General features: G+C 43.2%; 1 protein-coding gene across 2 annotated transcripts in view; it reads right to left on the reverse strand.

Annotated features, from left to right (window-relative positions):
* Positions 1-12,023, reverse strand: part of MAPRE2 (microtubule associated protein RP/EB family member 2) — a 90,630-nt gene extending 78,607 nt beyond the window's left edge. The window contains exon 1 of one of the 2 annotated variants that reach the window (XM_081013845.1): positions 11,798-12,023. The gene's annotated coding sequence lies outside the window, so the exon portion shown is untranslated. Of the gene's footprint in view, positions 1-10,966; positions 11,043-11,797 lie in introns of those variants that run through there. The other variant, XM_081013846.1, reaches the window with a different exon arrangement.
* Positions 12,024-20,575: the final 8,552 nt, after the last annotated feature.

Below are 20,575 nucleotides of genomic sequence, written 5' to 3' on the forward strand. Positions count from 1 at the left end.
TCACATTTTCACCTTTCCTAACTTTGCCTAGAGTTAGCATAGAATAGTCTTCCCCAACCTCATGCCTTCCAGAGGTCCCCATCTGCTCCAGCCAGCACAATCATCCCAATCAGGTTTTGTTTACAGTGGTACCTTGGGTTACATACACTTTGGGTTACAGACGCTTCAGGTTACAGACTCCACTAACCCAGAAATAGTACCACAGGTTAAGAACTTTGCTTCAGGATGAGAACAGAAATCGTCTCCGGTGGCACGGCGGCAGCAGGAGGCCCCAATAGCTAAAGTGGTGCTTCAGGTTAAGAACAGTTTCAGGTTAAGAACGGACCTCCGGAATGAATTAAGTTCTTAACCCAAGGTACCACTGTACTGGTGGAGTGACAAACAGGTTTTGTGTATCAGTTTAAAGGGTATGGAGAAAGAGTAGCCCACACTACACAACCAATGTACAGAAGTTGTTTTATAATTTATGATCTACATGTGACCTGGTGCACACCGACACATTTACTCAGAAATAAGTCCCATTGAGTTCAATAGGCATCACTCCTAGCCCAGCTAAATGGTGTATATCTGGGAGTACTGCAATCCATTCATTATTTCAATGCTGTATTAAAAAAACATGAGAAGTCTGACAGAAGGTAATTTCTAAAGCAATGTTAGTTTGCTTTAAAAAGAAAAGAAAAAAGCCCAGTGATTTTTCACACTTTCTTGGTTTGCCCACATCTCTGTCATAGCCAAAGTTGTTTTATATCTCATTAGTTCCTATCCAGAATGGGGAAGTAATTCTGACTTTTCATCAGTTATGTCATCACTGAGAATAGAATACTATCTGTAGGCCTTCTGGAGTGGAATCCACATATGAGCTATCTGGTGGTGTTCCAACATCTAGCCACGTCCCTAACATTTTACAATTGTCTCATATACTTTCACAGGCTATGCATTTCCTAACAAGAACTGCACAAGCAACAGCCCACCAACTACTACCTTAACTACTTCCTTTGTTTAAGCCTGATGACAGGGCTTTCCTTCCTGAAGTGAATTAGCAAACAAGGACTTTATTCTGAAACCCCTCATTTACTAACACAAACACTTTCCCTTTTTGATATCTTTATCTAGCTTTGGAAGAAAGTAAGAAAGTAAGAGACAGTTTGAAAGTATTATTTAGACTGCAACCTTTTAATAACTACTTTGGAGTAAGTTCTATTAAACACAGAGGGATGAATTTAGAAGTAAAATTGATAGGTCTTTACTGCTAGATAAATCAATATCCATATTTTCAGCATCACAAACTAACTACTTCTTGCCTCGATTTTTAACTAGACTTTAACTAGTAGCCTTGGGAGTCAAGCTGGAGGATATTAGGAGTTGGTTAGAAGAGAGAAAAGAAAGAAGAAAACAGCTTAGGAGAGACAGGGAAGGAAGTAACTATGCTTGCAGTTCTGCTTACCTGGGAGTAAGCCCCACTGGATTCAATGTAACTTATGCCATGGCTAAGGAGCACACTGTAACTAACAGCACCATGCATTTAAAGGTTATTCAATGCACTATAGAACACATGACTCCCTCACAGAATCCTAGGAAGTGTAGTTTCCCCCCCACAGAGCTTCAATTACCAGCACTCTTAAACTACACTTCCCAGGATTCTTTGGGGGCTGGAGTCATGTGTTTTGAATATGTGTTGAATAAGCTTTAAATGTATGGTGTGGATGTGCCCCACCTGGGGCATTCAGAAAGAAGGGGATAGAGCTGTCTCCTGCTTTCTTTTTACCCCTCTGCAATTTTATAGAAAAAAGCTTTGGTTTAGCTAGTTTTAAAAATTGTACTCCTGGGAAATACCATTGATTATAAATAGCTTCAACTCAAAGTTTGTTTGTTTGGCACTATGATTCACAATTTCTTTGAACAGATTTAATGACTCATGTACCATAGCATACAGTATAAGGAAAATGTGGTTTAAAATCCATCTAACGAAGTTTAATGTTGTCCTTCAATACTTGTTAATTTCAAGATGTCTTCACCATTTTAGTGAGGATCCCATAGGGAACTTGAGATGTTGTATGTGAAAGTAATGGAATGTGTATTATTAAAAATTTCCCTAGGTCTAGCTGCATACAGAAAGTAATAGCAAGCATGTCCTGTTCTCATTTCCCAAGTCATTAACTTCCTCCCTTAAGCATTTCATTTGCTAGGTGGCCTTAGCTTTGCTTTGTCATACCAGATTGTGAAACTAAGTATTAAACTTAGATGTAAAAGACGGAATCTTTTTCTGATGTTAATCTAATAAAAAGAAAGAGATCAGCTACAAGTTGGAGTAGCTCAGTTGGTAGAGCATGAGGCTCTTAATCTTAGGGTCGTGGGTTTGAGCCCCATGTTGGGCAAAAGATTTCTGCACTGCAGAGGGTTGGACTAGATAATCCTAGGGGTCCCTTCCAACTCTACTATTCTATGATTCCAAGTTACAAAGCTGTTACAACTCAGAGAATAAGTGCCATTATAACTGCAAGAAAGGTTACTCTAAAATTAAATGCAACTTGGCAGTTTGATAGAAGACGTATATGATATGAGCTGAGTTCTATCATCTTTGATAAAGATGAAATTAACTGAAAATAGTTGTTTATATTTTAGCAATTATCATTTAATATCTCATTTACTGAAGTCTAGGGCAAAAGTCTAGGGCTGTAGTAAGCTGCACTACAGACAAGCTTTATTTGCTTAGATAGACTAAAAGGTAAAAACTTCAGTATTTTAATTAGGGAGGCATTAATGAAATCCAGAAGCCCCAGATTCTCCCCCACATCCATTTTAGTCATTATGGTCCCCATGCTGTTAAGGGGGCTTCCCCCTGTAATTCAAACACTGCAAAATTTCCTACAAAAGCACACTGTCACATTGGCAGAAATCCTGTTTACTGTTATCCACAGTTAATTGCAAAGTCCTGCAATTCCATTCTGCTATGGCAACAGCTTTGGGTTCACTGTACAAGATCTCAGTCTAGTTCCTGTACTACTGGAGTCAAACACCGCCTTGGGATGCAAATGGTAGTAGTACTGTCCTGCTCTGGTATTTTGGGTATGTTGTACAAATGTATTATTTGGCACAGGACAGCGCCCCTGGTGGAACAGTGATTCTAAAAATAATATTTCCATTGCAGTTAAAATGGATGCACAAGTTGTTTCAAATGCTGATAAGAGAGTGGGGGAAATGGTTGGAAGGTCAGAAAGGTCTTTAGAGTGAGAATGGCCAGGTGCAAATCAGGCTTGCAGGATAGTTTCAGGCGTTCTGCAAGGCCCATTTGTCAAACTCATATCTGTTCCTTCTCAAATTAAATAACTGAGCAAGGGAAAGTTCATTTCCAAAGTGGCCTATATCTGTAGTGGCTAAGGGTATTTCAAAGAGAGAGAAATGCAACTTGAAAGTGAAACATGTCCTGTGGTATATTTTGACAACATCTCCCCTGATCCAAGTTTATGTATTCAGATGTAGCATGTGAAACGCCTCAGACTCAGGTTTCTCTTACAGCTGGGCTGCTTTTGGAAGATTTTTTTTGAAAGAGGAACCAGGGATCCAAACTGACTCCTTACATTGAAAGAGATGCTGCCACATTTACATGTTATCAAGTGAGAACTGCACCAACCACCAAAGCTCAAAGTCCCCTGCAGTGTTCACCTTTTAATGGTGCTGAATTCTCAAAGAGGCATATTTCTCAGAATATTTTATTTCAGGGCTATATCCACAAATGGATTTACTAGGATAGTCCCCCTCTCCTAAACTCCAACTCTAATCACCCACAGTGCAACTGATTCTCCTTACCTTTTCAACCTTCAGAATCCTATTTCACAGTAGTTTACCAATATTATGTGGCCTTTCCATTGCAATAGGTCAACTTCCAAGCACTGTGCAGTCAGTAGGTCCTTGTGGCTAATCTGCTGTGAGTGCTATTCAGAATAAAGGTGGCTTTCAGCCTTAGAATTTGTTTGAGCCTTTGAATTTGTTTGTGCCTTTGAATTTTAAGTCAGTTTGTAATCCATGTGGAAATTGAAGAAGAACAACTAAAGGAGAGACAATAGCAGCAGAATAAAATCCCCTGCCAAAATTCTTCTGGGCAGTTCCTTCACCACTGTCTCTTTCAAGAACAATGAAGTATTGTGCATGTCTACTGACTAGCAAGTCCTCACTCCCACCAGAGCATTGAGTCCCGATAGTGTCCCCTAGTTTTTAAGACTTAGCTGTCATTCCTAGTTAAACACCACCTATATTACAGCACCTCTCTTAACCTGTTTTTCTGATGTTTTGTTAAGGGCTCCAAAAGCAGAGTCATTCATGCATAATTTATTCTGCAGCATTTCCCCCACGCTTGGGTATACTGGGTGGAGCACCAGCTCTGCCCTTACTCTGAAGCCACAAACTGAGTTGTTTATATCTCCTGACATATTTAATCATAGAACAGGATGATTAAAAGAGCATGGGAAGCTAGCTTAAGTTACAAAAATGTTAAGGGTTGAAAGAACAATCAACGATGCAAAAATGTTAGCCAGCTTCTGTCCTAGATGCCATATGAAGCAAAATCAGTAGTGAGGACCGTAATTCACAAACTTTAGGTGTGTATTTTAGGAGTAAATAACACAGGAATCCTATACTAAATGATTTCCCATAATTTCTGTTGTCCATTCATTTCTCCCCTTAATTTTGCACATTACTTTAAGTTCATGGTCCTTACCTCTAAAGTTGTCTGCCTGTGTCCCCAAATACTCTTCCATGATTTCCCCTTTCTCCCATTTCTATTCTCTTGTTCAGAGCATCTCCTATTATTAGTATTCTATGTCTACATAGTGCCATCAGGGTGCCCAGAGTTGTACAGAACTTAGAAGTAACCAAGTCCTTGCTCACCAGACCTGCTTGACAACACAAGGCTAGCACTGGTTTCCACTGCAGGTGTGTTTTCTTTTGTTCTGCCCCACAAGATAGACTAATGATCCTGGGTACTGTAGTTTGCTAACGTGGCTGGGAATTGTAGGGGCAAGGCATGTCTTTTAAATGTGTGTTGGACATGTTCTAAAAGTATAGTGTGGATTTGCCTTCCATCCCTCCCTTTAAGTCTTTCCTCAAAGCTTATTTGGACTTTGCCCAAATTTATTCATTCTGTGCTCACTGTCTGCTACCATCTAACTCCCTTAACTTTACTATAAAACACAGATCCTTTTCTCTGAAATTGTGTTCATCTCATTTAGCGTAAAAAACCCACAGCTCAAGTGACCCCGTCAGTTCTGCGTGCTGTACAATGTCCAGCACACATTGTTGGTGGGTTACTAATAATAATCTAACCTTGAATAACACAAGCAACAGACTGGTGGCTGATTGCCCAAAAAACTATTTTTAAACCCAGACTTCAGTCTTACTCATATTTAAAAGCAAAGTACTTATGCAGCTAGCAGATAAGAGCTGCCCACCATACGAGCAAATTAACTCCTGACATAAGCCCATGAAGTGGAGCAAGTTCAAAGCAGGATCCCCATAATTCTGAATCATACTCAGTGTTGGGTGTAGCCTGTGAGTAATTTGTTGCCTACTTCTGCTGCAAACTATTTGACTTTCCACTGTGATAACAAACAGTTCAGTCCCTAACGTCATTCAACCCTATTTAGAGGAAGGTCCTAGAAGAGGATAGATTCTAAAAACATTGTATTTTGAGGGGGGAAGGGGTCAGGATAAAAATTTCAGTGACTGCTTTTCCACCCTGCTTATATTATTCTTTCAGTAGACCTCCAGTGACCTTCCCCCATATGACTCAGTAGGATTAAACACTGTCACAAATCATAGGCTTCAACAAGGGGTCAACAAATCGCCATGTCTGAATCCTGTCCTAAAGTATTCCCTTGGAACAATAAAATGTAGATTCCAGGCTTGCTGTTGACAGAAGAAGCATAAGGGCAGATACTCTTCTCCTTTGACAGGCCCACTGCGAGTTGCATTCTGACACATCATGTACAAGGCACATTAGAGTGGCTGGCATAATTCTTGTTCACCAAAGAATTGCTTCTTCTCAAGGTGCAGACAGACATATATTCTAAAATTGCCGTCATGTGCTCACTTTCCTGGGAGAAAGCCCCACTGAACTAAGTTGGACATACTTATGAGTAGGTGTGTATAGGATTGCACTACTAATAGGGTGGAGGTGGTTTGAATGCACAATTATCTGCCTCAGAAACATGCCTCATAACGCAGTGAATGTGGTGGCAAATGCACTTCCACCACACCCCAAGCACTCCCTACCACATCAGCTCCTTGTCAGTTTCACTCAAGAGTTTACAGTGTTTGACAATGAATACCTAAGTGCTGATTGCTTTAACAATGTTGTTCCATATTTCTCTAGTCCTAATTGATATGGTGAGGCACAATGCAAACAAAAGGAGCGGTGGCTATGAAAGACATACAGGCACCTGCACAGAAATGGGTCCAGACTATGTAGCATTTGATCACCTGCAATCTGACTTGCATACTCTTCATTCTGAAATAAGGCTTGGCCTAATTTGCAAAGTTTTCATAAACAGACTTTTAAAAGAGAACATATAGACATATAAATATTTTATGTAAAGAATATGTAAAGTATGAGATGTTAAATAGAAATGTCTTGACCTTTTATCTCTAAAGGTATACAGTGGTACCCCGGGTTAAGAACTTAATTCATTCCAGAGGTCCATTCTTAACCTGAAACTGTTATTAACCTGAAGAATCTCCTTTAGCTAATGGGGCCTCCTGCTGCCACCGTGCCGCCATAGCGTGATTTCTGTTCTCATCCTGAAGCAAAGTTCTTAACCCAAGGTACTATTTCTGGGTTAGCGGAGTCTGTAACCTGAAGTGTCTGTAACCCGAGGTACCACTGTACATCCTTTGCACCCAAAAGGAAACTGTCTCAAACATGCATGGATGTAGTTCAATAATATCTTACCCCCTCAAAATGGGTATTTGTTGCCATTAGAAAGTAATGTTTGCCAAACTTTTGAATGAGCCATGCTTTTAACAAACAGGATATTTGTTTGAGCATAAGAAATTTGACCACCATCTAATTCCTCTTTAGGACAGGTGGTGTTAAAAGATGCCCTGGACGTCAGTTAAAATAAGGGAATCCATATCCCATTTTAAACTTTTAGAATATACCTTTGTTTGACTGCAAACTAGTGAGCATGCATCTGAGTGCAACAGAATGTGCTTGTACCAAAATAAGCAGATCTGCCACACAGAGGCGTACCTAGGCTCCCTTGTGCCCCTGGCAATGAGCTGTATTGGCACCTTTCCATCCCTTGCGCCCTTGCCAGAGGAACCTGTGCACTTTGCCCGGCTTCCAAGAGCAGCAGAGGAGCAACACAGGAAGCGTGTGGATGGGCAAACAGGCTTCTTCTAGCCATTCTGAGCCACAGGCCTTTGGCATAAGCTGCCCTAACCAAGCCCTAGATACACCTCTGCTCCCACATACTGTTGGGATTTAAGGGTATATTATCCCTCTCAACATTGCAATGTAAGTAACGCTTACCACTGTTTGGAACAATCAGTAGGTGTGCCTGTGTAGGAAACAGAACTGTGAAGTTAATAATTTATCCAAGTTAAGTTCTTCTGCAGAATCTTACATGAAGTTTTGCTGTAGTTTTAGCCTTTTTATCACTGCTATTCTCAATAAAGACCAAGTAGCAAATTCTCCTAGTGTCTCTCAGGGTCCATAGAAAAAGCAGCTCTGGTTAACTACTACTCAGCTACTGCAAAAAGATTTCTAGTTTACATAATCAAAAGGTATTGATACTGTATGCAATGACAAATAAATACAACGGTCCCAATCCATCTATAGCTAGTTGTGTATAGCTAGTGCAATCCTATGTATATTTACTCAGAAGTCTCACTGTTTTCAGTTAACTTGTCCCATTGGCTTCAATGGAATTTGGTTACAGCTAACTTTAGATGAACCAGGACGGGACCTCGTTCCAGCCTATTCATCAGTTGTATAGCCAAAGGGGGGGGGGGGAACCCAGCTAAAAGTAAGTTTATACTTCAGTATTAAATGGCTTAATTTAACACAGCTTAATTACAGGAAGGATTTCTACCACCTACAGTTGTTGCATTTACTTTCTACATGGCAGCATCAGCTGTGCACTCTCAATTAATGCCACCTTCCCTTGCAAGAAACAGCGGAACAAAGTGCCTTTAATAAGATTTAGTAGCCAAATGATTCCTGACATTAGTCAATATGCCTTGTCCCTCCCCTGTGGCTGTTATGGCACTTTCAGATGCCTGCTTCCCTGCACCCCCCACCCTGAGATCATAGTGCTTTTGAGAGTGCCTGTCACACTGATATGCTAAACATCTACAAGCCAGATGTAAAATTTATTCCCATTTCAAACATACTAGCAGGATCAGCAGAGGAGAAAAACAACCATCACATAACACACACACACACACACACACACACACACACACAGACAGCCCTGCAACACCTTTATAAGATACTTCCTGCTTTTCTGTAAGGTTTATTTATTTAACAACGTACTTTGTTTTAATCAAAACAAGGTATCCAAGGTGGATAACAAATCAATAAAAGTTAAAAGGAATTTTTAAAAATCAGCATATTAACATCTTCATATATATAGGGGAAGTGGTTAAAACTTTCAAAACTTTCAAATGAAACAGTAAAATAGCCTGCCAAGGACATTGGTATAACCAAGTTTCTATAGGTCTCCTGAGAGACAAAGCCTAGCAGACTTCAGTTGGCAGAGCATTCTGTAGGGTAGGTGCCACTACAGAAAATACTCTTTCCCTGGCAGCTGCCCACTGGGCTTCACAGGGTTGAAGGTCTGAAGTACAGTAGAGCCTCTGCTGATGAACAGAGCATGCAGGGAAGAATGCAAGAAGAAGCCAGTCCTTAAAATACTCAGATCTCATGCCATTTTGGGATTTAAAAGTAAACACCACCACCTTCAATTCAGCATGGAAACAAACTGTATCTTACTTTTCTCCACTGTGAAACAAGAATAATGTCAAAAAGACTTTCAGTTAAAAACACCACTGTGTTTTTGTTAGACTCTACTACTATTCCTATCATACAACTGAGCATGGAGAACAAGGTTTCCTGGAAAAACCTAGTCTATATACCTACTGCCCCTGAGACCAGCTGGAGATAACACATATATTGGAATATTTCAGGGCACAGGGGAATCTTGGATGTTAACTAGCCGCTGAGGTCACACCAGTTAATGTTCAATTCAAACAGCTGTGCATTTTATCTACTGAATTTTTTATTAAACTCTCTCTCTCCCCCCTCTCTCTCACACACTTGCTCTCTAGCTCAACAGCAAGACCTAACTAAAGCATTTAGCATAAATAAATCAGCAGCCCTTACTGATTTTAAGACAGAATAATCCTGAGAGTGACTGTAACTCAAAGCAACCAAAGATTTATTATTTCCATATCTAGCAGTAGTACTGTCCATACACAATGCTATATGAACTATGCAAAGCTGGGGTGGGGGGAGTGAATAGCTAGCACAGAAATATTATTTTTGTAGCTATTCTGCTCATTTGTACAACATCCATAATTTGTACAGGGCTTGGTTTGTTAAGGAGATTACTGAACAGATCAGGCCAAGTTTGCTTTTTTTTTTTTTTAAAGTGAAGTGAGAAACTGAATCTTTCCTGCCTCCAGATCATATCTAACCTTTTAGACATCCTTGATGAATGTAGCTGTTCTTCAAGATGAGCATGTCTTAAAATAGATAACTAATGAGCAAATCCCTATGCCCAATGAAATTAAATACCCTCTACATACACACCGGGTTCACAGCTTGCCAGAGTTATTTGTGTGTGCATGAATCCCTTTGCCCACCCACAGAAAGAGGCCAAATGGTTTAAGTTGCACCACTCTCTCTATGGCATTGATTTGCAAACTTTGAAGTGGTCCCCCATAGGGTGTGTGTGCAATACACCTGTGTGCGTGGCATGCATGCGTGCATATTGAAGTTTGAGGGGAGGATAGAAACCTGCACCAAAGCAGGGACAGGAACACATTCCCCCCAGCTACAATGATCTAGCATTACAGACATCAAAATGCCAAGCATGAGTGCCTCAGAGAACTTTTCATTCCAGCCTCCTTCCCCAGCTTTAGGAGGGAGTCTGAGGGCCAACGTTTAAACAAACATCCTTCGCCTGGAAGTTTTTACTTTGCAGAAAAAGCAGTGATGGCCCCCAGATCCAGAACATGCACCTGATCAGGGTCAGAGTCCAAGACCAGTTTTCTGCTGAAAATGGCCACCTGCCTACCTACCTGCCTGCCTGCCTGCTATTTGGCCCCAAGTGTACTCATTTCAGAGAAGTGGTTTGCAGCAGAAAATTGGTGTTGGGCCATGATCCAAATCAAGAGCACATTGTGGCCCCTCCCAGTTTTATGATTCTATGGGGCATCTGCAGCTGTTTTCCTCCCCACTATAGAAGTGACAAGATTAAGTAAGCTTGCTCATTTAAACATAAAGCCAATGTCACAAGCAGTTCCAGTACAGCATTGGCTTAGGGCCCTTGCCCATAGATCTCTGGGCACACAGCAATGCTGTGAGTATGTAGGAGGGCCCTGTGTGTTGCCAAAAGATTGGCTAGGACTGGGGTAGGAAAGTCAGCTAAATTTTGATGGAGCTTGAGTTTGAAAAGTTTGAAAGTAACTGCTCTGTGTTAAAACACAGAATGCCCTCAATAGCTAACATTTCAGTTGAATGTCTGGCAAGTTTAAGATCAATGCTTGAACTACTTCAATTCCTACACCAAGCAATCCAGCCCCTCCCAACAAGGAAACACCTTTTTCCAAGGGAACAGGTAGGGTTGCTGCTATCTAGAAAGTATTTGCACACTTGCCTATCCAGTGTGCTTGCCAGTGTTTGGGAAGCAGGTGTTTACTATGTCTACTCTGAAGCCTCAATTTCGTTTTTAGGCAGCTTACTCACAGCTCACAGTCTGTCTCCTTGGCAGCTTTTCTCCCTTCCTTCCAGGGATGCCGTGTTAGGAATGCAGCCTTAGATGATTCAAGCGGTGGTGCCATTTCTCCTGCTATTGAGGCCACCTCCCAGCCCACTAGTCCACCTTGTGCTCCTCCACTGAAACCTGCCAAGCAAAGCCCCTGACCTGTCAAAACTTCACGGAGCTCCGCCCACTAGCCCATCCTGCCTCTGCCCATTGGCCTGGTGTTTTTTTAAACCCCAAGTTGGCAGCCCAAGGCGCGCGGGGGGGGGGGGGTGGAGTGCCGCGGGTTTCATCCCCAGCCCTGGCAGCTTTGTTTTGAGAGGCTCCTCCTGGGGCTGGCAGCGACTTCCCTCCTCGGCAAACAGGGCTTCTTTGTACCTCGGCTGCCTCTTGCCAATCTGGCGAGAGCCTCCCTCTCCGCTTCCTCTCCTTCCCACGCAGACCAAAAACAACTCCTCTCTCCCCTTCTTCCCGAGCTTCACTTCAGCCGCGCAATGACGCCCCTGCCCACCGCGGAAAGCGCGCGCCTCGGCTGCTTTCGCCGGCTCTGTGGAAAGCCCCTCAGAGCGCCGCTCGTCGCTCCTGCCAGCGTGGCAGCCCCGAGTTTCCCCCCTCGCCCTGGCAGCCTGGGCAAGAGCGAGTCCCGTTCCCTCGCACCAGGCAGACGTCGAACCCAACCTGGAGCCAGCCGGCCAGCTACCTACCAGCGGGCTGCTCTGCGGGCAACTAAGTCTGAGGCGCGCGCTGAGGTGAGGGGAGAGAAGCGCCGCCGCCGCCGCCGCCACCTTCTTCTCCTCACGCGGCACGTCACTCACCTGCTACTGCCGGGCTGGGCCGCCGCTGCCGCCAAACGCGCCGCTCTCCTCCTTTGACAGCTGCCTTTTGTTTTCCCCACCCTCCTCGGTCTCCGCTTCGGCTGCCGCTCCACCCCGAGAGCCACGTGAATCAAGCCGGGCGGGCGAGGCGGGCTACTCCGAGGAGGGGCGGTCCTGGCGCGCCGCGAGGGAGCGGCGGGCGAAAAAGGGAAGAGGGACTGGAGCCAACGGCGAGAGCCCAGCCCAGAGGCGGAGTGTGTCACGCGCCTGTGTGGGGCTGCCGGCGGAGGCGGGAGAGTTCTCTCTGTCACGCCGGCGACCAACGCCGCGCGCCTTCCTTATCTTCCTGCTTGCTCAGTCATCGCCTCGGTGAGCTCAGGTCACCTCCAGTAACAGCAGCATCCACAGCCCTGCTGCAGCGGCAGCAGCAGCACAAAGGAGCACTTCCTGTGTCGCTCTGCTCCTTAGGAGATGCTCTGCCTTTCAGCAGCTGCGAAATGGGAACTTTCACGTGCACGTGCAGATGGAGGTCCCTTGCCTATGCAGAGGATGCCCTGTCTCTCTAGACAAGGACCTGATAATCTGGTGTCACAGAAAGGGGGGACCTGTGGCCGGCTGCAGGTGTTATTAGACTCCAGCTCCCTTGGCCGAGGCCGTTGCTGGTTGCCAAACTTAATGTACTGCTATCAGAAGATTGCACACATAACCAGCCCTGCCATCTGTTAAACTGGACAAGGAGTAAACATGGACCAGGGGAGGGGCAAGGTGGTAGCGAAGTCAGTGCAGGTACAGTGGCAGAGCCAGTCCAGTGCTTTTCCCACATGCCCAGGCTGTGCCACTCTTCCTGCCACCCTCTCAGTTACTGCAGCAATGTCAACATTGGGGAGCTGGGGGAGCCATGTTGCCCCACTCTGCTCCTCCGGCTGCTACTGTGACTAGTTGATTAAAGGACAATGAATTAACACATTCATTTCTTGCCTAATTTTCTGGGAGTGTCTTTTTGCAAATCCTGATGGAAAAGAGGAAATTTGCCATCAGTGTAAGACTTACACTGTACCATCACTGTGTCCACTTCAGCATGTGGCAGCTGTAGGTCGCACTGAGCTATTTCAGCCTGTGGAAAAGCTGGTCATACTGCACATATGCCTCCATCCACAGGATTCAGTTTCTGCTGCTGCTTTTTTTTTTTTTTGGGGTGGTTGCACTAGCACGACAAAAGCCAACCACAGTGTGCACTACCAAAAGATCACAAACATAACAGGTTTACCAGCTGCTAAAGTGATTGGGAGCAAACACGGGCAAGACTCTTACCATGGTCATGAGTACCAAAAGACAAAGTCACAGGAACCTGTGAGACAATAATGGCTATAGCTTGGAGAATACATGTTTGTATTTTGTATTCAATCCGTATATACCCATGTGCGTACATATGTAATATTGAAAAAAGCATTTCATTTCATTGTCTCTTGATTTCCTGTCACGCTGTCAATGGATACTTAATATTTGCCAACTCCCTCATCTGTTTTTTGCATCCTGTGTGATGGCCATCATGTCTTATCCTGATTGTGGGACTAGTTTCTTTCATAAAATGTAGGTACTGATTGATGGTAAAAAAAACAACCCTTAAATAATACTTCATTACAATTTAACAAACTAAAGCTGCAGTCCTTGATAGGAGAGGATATATTGAAATGCCAGCTATTATTTCCTGGTTTCATGTTATTATTTATAATTCTTATTTGTAATCTTGTAACCTACTTCCCCCTTATTATCTGCCAATTAGACATGCTTCTGATTTAATCTCATTTCTGTTTGTTCATGTTTTACCATCTCTTTATCATGCTTCAGAACCTGCCAATATTGCAATTATTTTATAAGTTATATTAAAATGCAGTTTGGGACTTCTCTTGTTTGGTCAGGTGAATGGAAATCCAGTGCTGACAGAGGATGGAAGTGCAAAGTTGTGTCTTTACTAATGAATATCTGGGGTGGCGTTTAGCAGGCAACAGACTGCTGGCTTTGTTCAGGATAATTGGGTCTGGTAAGGTTAAAGATCCCATCACCACTGCAAAGGCCAGTCTGACTGAGCTGTCTCCACTTGCCTGGAGCTCCAGGGCATCTGATCTCTAGGCTGGCCGGCAAGGTCAAAGCAACTTGGTCAGAAAAACAACAAAAGCCAGCCTGACTGAACTGCTGCTGCTATTCAGCCCATGAGGAGCATCTGATAATATAGACTGCAATGCAGTGCTTTTTTAAAGAAAAAAGGGTGCTGGTATTCACCATGAAGTTGTTACAGTAAGTGCCACACTTTTAACGTTTGAAAAAAAAGGTGTTGGCACTCTGTACCCTTGAGTACTCCCAGAAAAAAGTACCGGTACTACTGCAATGGTTTGTGTGTGAGAGATGTGCATTTATAGGTACACTTTACTAAATTCATTTTTGTAGACATTCCTTGGATAGAAAACTGCATTGCAAAATTCAGGGATATGTGTATTTTGAAGGATAACTGTGTTGTGGTTTATCAACTGTTTTAGAAAGTGTAGGTTTAGTAGGTTTGTCTTTAAATGTGAACTGACTCAGATTACTCCTCCATCCCTGGTTACAGTATAAGGCTCAACTGGGGATAGGAGCAGGGTTACAGAAAATTCTGTGTCCTGACAGCAAGATTCCCATTTGGTTTCCTCCCCTAATGAAATGAAATAGGACAAATAAACAGGAATAATAAATATAGAATAAACAGGAAAAGTGGATACAGTACTATGTTTTATTTGCCTTTTAAAAAAATGCATGTAGCTCTTTTTAAAAAGGAGTTTTACTCTTCATGAGCTTGAAAAATATGCAGATATTAACAGCACATATCTTATGGCACACCATGTATATAATAATGCCACTATGATAATGGATTGCTAAATATTCCCTCATATTTTATATAAGTGAATACCCAGGTTCAGAAATGAGCTACTTCATCTAGCATGGGTATGATTTAATGTCAAGCACCAGGCAAGTTTTCCAAAATAGCAAAAGGCAGATGACACATGCCTGAACAAAGATAAAAAACCTTTCAGTCCTCTAAGCTGTTAGTTCCCATAATAATAAGCATGAATATTAATATAATGTCAGCAGCATAAGAAGTACGGTAGCTAACACTTGCAGCATTGTTCATGCTTTCTCATGCATGTAGTATAATGTTCCAAGTTTTTTGTTTTTTGTTTAAAAAAAGCTGGTCTCTGTGGTTAGAGCTGTTTTTCTGCTAAGTTGGTTAAAGCCTCAATCTCCATCGTTAATGTTGCTAGCACCATGTTTACAAGTGCAAGGATAGTAAGCTGAAAAGCTGGATGGAAGCATAGCAGTGAAATACATCGTTTGGTGGTTTCATCTCAATTCCTTTAATAATTGCCTGGAGGAATATGGATTTAATGCTTGTCAATCAAATACACAAGCTCCTTGGATCTAGGGTGACAACTGCAACATTTTCCTTCACTCATTCTTTGTTCTTTGCATATTCTATCAACATTGAGAAAGATAACTAGTTGGCTGCTCCAAATATTTGAAAATAGCTATTAGGTAGATGGTTCCAACGCAGCACCTGAAAAAGGGACTATTTTGCTTTCCACTGAACTCAGAAGTCCCTTTCAAAAAATGGGATTGCTCACTCATATTAAGTTCTTTGCTGCCATTCAGCAGATTGTTCTGAGACTGCAGTGCAGCTGGGTAGTTTTAGACCCTGTGCTAAGTGGTCTTAAGGGGAGGGGACTCAAGCTAATCTACCCCTGCTGTGTTTGGGCAGCTTTCTGCTCACTTTGTGGTGTGAGGCCTTGGACCTCTGCCCCAAAGTCTTGCACTCATGGCACCACTGCCTGAGAACTCCCTAAATCAGTACTGAAAGAACCAGAAGATGAGAAATTAATTGGGGGGGGGGACATATAATTATAAGTGGAATACAAAAATACTATCCTGAAAGCCCTGCATGGTTACCAAGCTTGCAGCTTTGTTAATTATAGCTTTTTTCTGCTTCCGTTAGCTTAAAAATGGGGAAACTTTTATTTCCTGTTGAAAAGCTTGAGAGTAATTTTTCAGGGGCCACATGCCAACAGTGTGGGGGGCCAGAGTTAAAAGCAGGCAGAGCTACTCTTCTTTCTCTCAGTTTCTGCCATCCCCTTTTATCTCTCCCTCCCACCCTTATCCAACAGACTACAGAGGGAAGAACAGATCACTCTTGTCAGAGCTCTCCTCACACTTCCATCTCCATCTGCGTTTGTTCTTCCCCTCTTCCATGCTCCTTCTCTCTCTCCCTCCCCCCCTTTCTGTGTTCCCACATGCCCTGAGTTTAGGATGGCCTTTACAGGGTACCAGGGACCAAGCCCTTACTATGGTAGGCTTGCCAATAGAGGTTTGGCAGGAGCCATACTTGCTAGTTTTTAGGTATTTCCTAAAAACGGTATCATTCAGACAAGCCTTTCAAACTTGAGATACTCTGGCAGCAACCTCTTACCGATTTGTTTGGGTTTTTTAATAACTGTAATACTGTGTTTCTAGTCTGTATACTGCCTTGTGATGTTTTATGTGACTACTAAAAACCCCCAGATAAATCTATAAATGAAGTGGCTGAGAACCTACTGCAGGGCTGCAGGATTCCCAAGTGCACTCTGCATAAAGAAACTTGGCCCTGCAGAGGTTGTTGAATCCCAACTCCAATCAGCCCCAGTCAGCATATTCGACAATCAGGGATGATGGAACTTGTAGTCCAACAACATATGGAGGGCTACAGGTCTCTCAAACCTATGTTAAGAGAATGAGTTATTAGCTGCAAAGTCTCCAGTGCATTTTTCACTTTAGCCATAAATATGACTCCACCTGTGACACAGGTATAAATAATACAGGTATTATACAAAGAGTATTATTACAGGTATTATAATGCTCCCTATCTTACTTTGGGGGTTGGTTGTGTGGGCATGTGTGTTTCTGCAATTATTAATGAGAGAGTGTACCTGAAGTACTCTTAACTCCTTGGAAAATCACTCTGTAAATACCGTTATGCTTAATGGGAAAGTTTTTGAAGAGGAAAATACAATATTAATGCAAATCGCAACACATTTCTCTATCTTTAGTGATAATTTCCCCCATGTCCCCAGTACAGTGGTACCTTGGGTTACATACGCTTCAGGTTACAGACTCCGCTAACCCAGAAATAGTACCTCGGGTTAAGAACTTTGCTTCAGGATGAGAACAGAAATCATGCTCCGGCAGCACGGCAGCAGCAGGAGGCCCCATTAGCTAAAGTGGTGCTTCAGGTTAAGAACAGTTTCAGGTTAAGAACGGACCTCTGGAATGAATTAAGTACTTAATCCGAGGTACCACTGTACAGCTAGTTAGCCACACTTTTTTCTCCTTTGCTATGGAAGACTCAAGGAACAAAGATTTTTAGTTAACCCATTATACTTTTAATTCACCACAATTAAGAACTTTAATTCCCAGACACATCTTTTAAATTTGCAGAAATATCTTGGAGTTGGACAAGGACGTAGAGGCTGAGGAAAGAAGGGCCCTGCAGACAGCAGCAAACACCTCCACGTGATTTAAATGAAGTGTAGCAAAAATTACTCTAGTTCAAGTGTGATGGGTCAGCATAACATGTCTGTGAGTTTCTTTTACCCATTTCTGTTCTTGTTTAAAGAAAAAGGAGGCTGGATGCATTTAGGATAAACAGTGATGCTTTCCAATGGTAATAGCTTGCAAATGATTTAACATATTCCATTGTAATAAACAGAACATTTCTTTTTAAAAGAGGACTTCAGGGTGGGGAGGGTTAAATGGTCTTTCCTTTGGGGCTTTGCAATAATTTGCTCAAAGCAGGTCTGTTGAATTCTGGAAGAGGGAGTCTGAGCATACTTGAAATCTTCGACAATCTGCTTCCTGTTTGTATGTTATAATAGCAGTTACTCATGGTGTGATTATTGATGGACTATGCTTTCAAATGCACTGAATGTGTTAGTGAACAGACCCACATTCGAAAAATATACTATTATATACACAAGCTGCTCTGCACTTCTTTGTTAATTAATAACCAACCTGATTCTGCCTGGTATAGTTCAGTGAAAAGTGTGTTTCAAACATTCCGTAGCTTTTTAAAAAAAGAATACTACATGAAAGCTTGCTGGGAGATTCTTTCTGAGTCTTTCTTATTGCACACCCCCTCTATTCCTGGTGCTCCATCATGTATATGTTAAAATTAAATTAAAGTGCAAGGTATTTACAGAGCAATCCTGTACTTGCATTACAGTGGAGAGGGTAGGTGGGGGATACAACACAGATAAGCCACCGTATTCAGTCTATGTGCTCAGCCCACAAGGCAGTGGAACAGCCAAAAAAATACAAAAAAGGTCTACAAATAATAGACATGCCCACAGCATCCTTGGAACATGCTACCATAGCCCACACTATGCTGGTGTTGCTGTCCACTTGCTGCCTGCACACAGAGGTAGCCAATGAGCTCATTGAACACATGGCCCCAGTACACCCTCTCCTTCATCACATGCAACAGTGCCAAAGCACACACTCCAGGCATCAACCCCAGTACCACAGCCAGCAGCTACTCTGCTACTGTCACTCCCCAGGCATCCCTCCAGGCAGACACTTGAATCCCTTTATGCTTCTTAACTGCATTGTTTCATTAGAACTTTAGTATAGCATGGGATAAAAGGCAAACTTAAAAAAATGCCTGTTATTTATATGGAAAAGTTATACAACAGTACAAAAGGAATAAATATCAAAACCAGAAAAGAAAGAAAGAAAAGTTAAAATAACTTTTAGATAAAAGAAAAAGTTAAAACTCTGGAGTTTTGGGGTATATTAACAGTGCATTAGCACTGGGTATCATGTTAGTCCTCAGCAGTGGCCAGAGGATTGGAGAAGATCAGTCTACATCCCAATCCCAAAGAAGGGCAGTGCCAAAGAATGCTCCAACTACCGCACAATTGCACTCATTTCACATGCTAGCAAGGTTATGCTTAAAATTCTACAAGGAAGGCTCAAGCGGTATATGGACCAAGAACTCCCAGAAGTGCAAGCTGGATTTAGAAGGGGCAGAGGAACCAGAGACCAAATTGCAAACATGCGCTGGATTATGGAGAAAGCTAGTGAGTTCCAGAAAAACATCTACTTCTGCTTCATTGACTATGCAAAAGCCTTTGACTGTGTCGACCACAGCAAACTATGGCAAATTCTTAAAGAAATGGGAGCGCCTGACCACCTCATCTGTCTCCTGAGAAATCTCTATGTGGGACAAGAAGCTACAGTTAGAACTGGATGTGGAACAACTGACTGGTTCAAAATTGGGAAAGGAGTACGACAAGGCTGCATATTGTCTCCCTGCTTATTTAACTTATATGCAGAATTCATCATGCGAAAGGCTGGGCTGGATGAATCCCAAGCTGGAATTAAGATTGCCGGAAGAAATATCAACAACCTCAGATATGCAGATGACACAACCTTGATGGCAGAAAGTGAGGAGGAATTAAAGAACCTTTTAATGAGGGTGAAAGAGGAGAGCGCAAAATATGGTCTGAAGCTCAACATCAAAAAAACGAAGATCATGGCCACTGGGCCCATCACCTCCTGGCAAATAGAAGGGGAAGAAATGGAGGCAGTGAGAAATTTTACTTTCTTGGGCTCCATGATCACTGCAGATGGTGACAGCAGTCACGAAATTAAAAGACGCCTGCTCCTTGGGAGAAAGGCGATGGCAAACCTAGACAACGTCTTAAAAAGCAGAGACATCACCTTGCCAACAAAGGTCCGTATAGTTAAAGCCATGGTTTTCCCAGTAGTGATGTATGGAAGTGAGAGCTGGACCATAAAGAAGGCTGATCGCCGAGGAATTGATGCTTTTGAATTATGGTGCTGGAGGAGACTCTTGAGAGTCCCATGGACTGCAAGAAGATCAAACGCATCCATTCTTAAGGAAATCAGCCCTGAGTGCTCACTGGAAGGACAGATCGTGAAGCTGAGGCTCCAATACTTTGGCCACCTCATGAGAAGAGAAGACTCCCTGGAAAAGACCCTGATGTTGGGAAAGATTGAGGGCACAAGGAGAAGGGGACGACAGAGGACGAGATGGTTGGACAGTGTTCTCGAAGCTACAAACATGAGTCTGACCAAACTGCGGGAGACAGCGGAAGACAGAAGTGCCTGGCGTGCTCTGGTCCATGGGGTCACGAAGAGTCGGACACGACTAAACGACTAAACAGCAACAACAACAAATCATGTTACCCAGGGCAATTTGTAAATCATATGTTTCGTGACGCGTTATTATTAAAGTACCGTATTTTTCGTCCCATAGGACGCTCCGTCCCATAGGACGCACCTAGTTTTTTTTGGGGGGAAATAAAGGAAATTTCCCCCCTTTATTTTCCCCCCAAAACCAGGTCGGGGAAACCAAACCAGGTCGGGGAACAGCGGTATGGTGGCGCTCCGCCTCCCCGCTGTCCCCCGAGCATGTGGGGCTGGCCAATGTCTGCCCGAAGCACGGGGTGCTCTGCTTCAGGGCGCCCCACGTGCCGGGCGGCAGGTTGCTATCCGCAGCCTGGGGAGCCCTGTGGGAACTCCCGCGGGCTCCCCAGGCTTGCTGATAGCTTCCTGAAGCCTGGAGAGCAAGAGGGGTTGGTGCGCACCGACCCCTCTCGCTCTCCAAGCTTCAGCGAAAGCCTGTATTCGCCCCATAGGACGCACACAGATTTCCCCTTCATTTTTGGAGGGGGGAAAGTGCGTCCTATAGGGTGA

Source organism: Podarcis pityusensis, assembly GCF_964106645.2.
Source record: "Podarcis pityusensis genome assembly, chromosome: 7".
NCBI lineage: Eukaryota > Metazoa > Chordata > Lepidosauria > Squamata > Lacertidae > Podarcis > Podarcis pityusensis.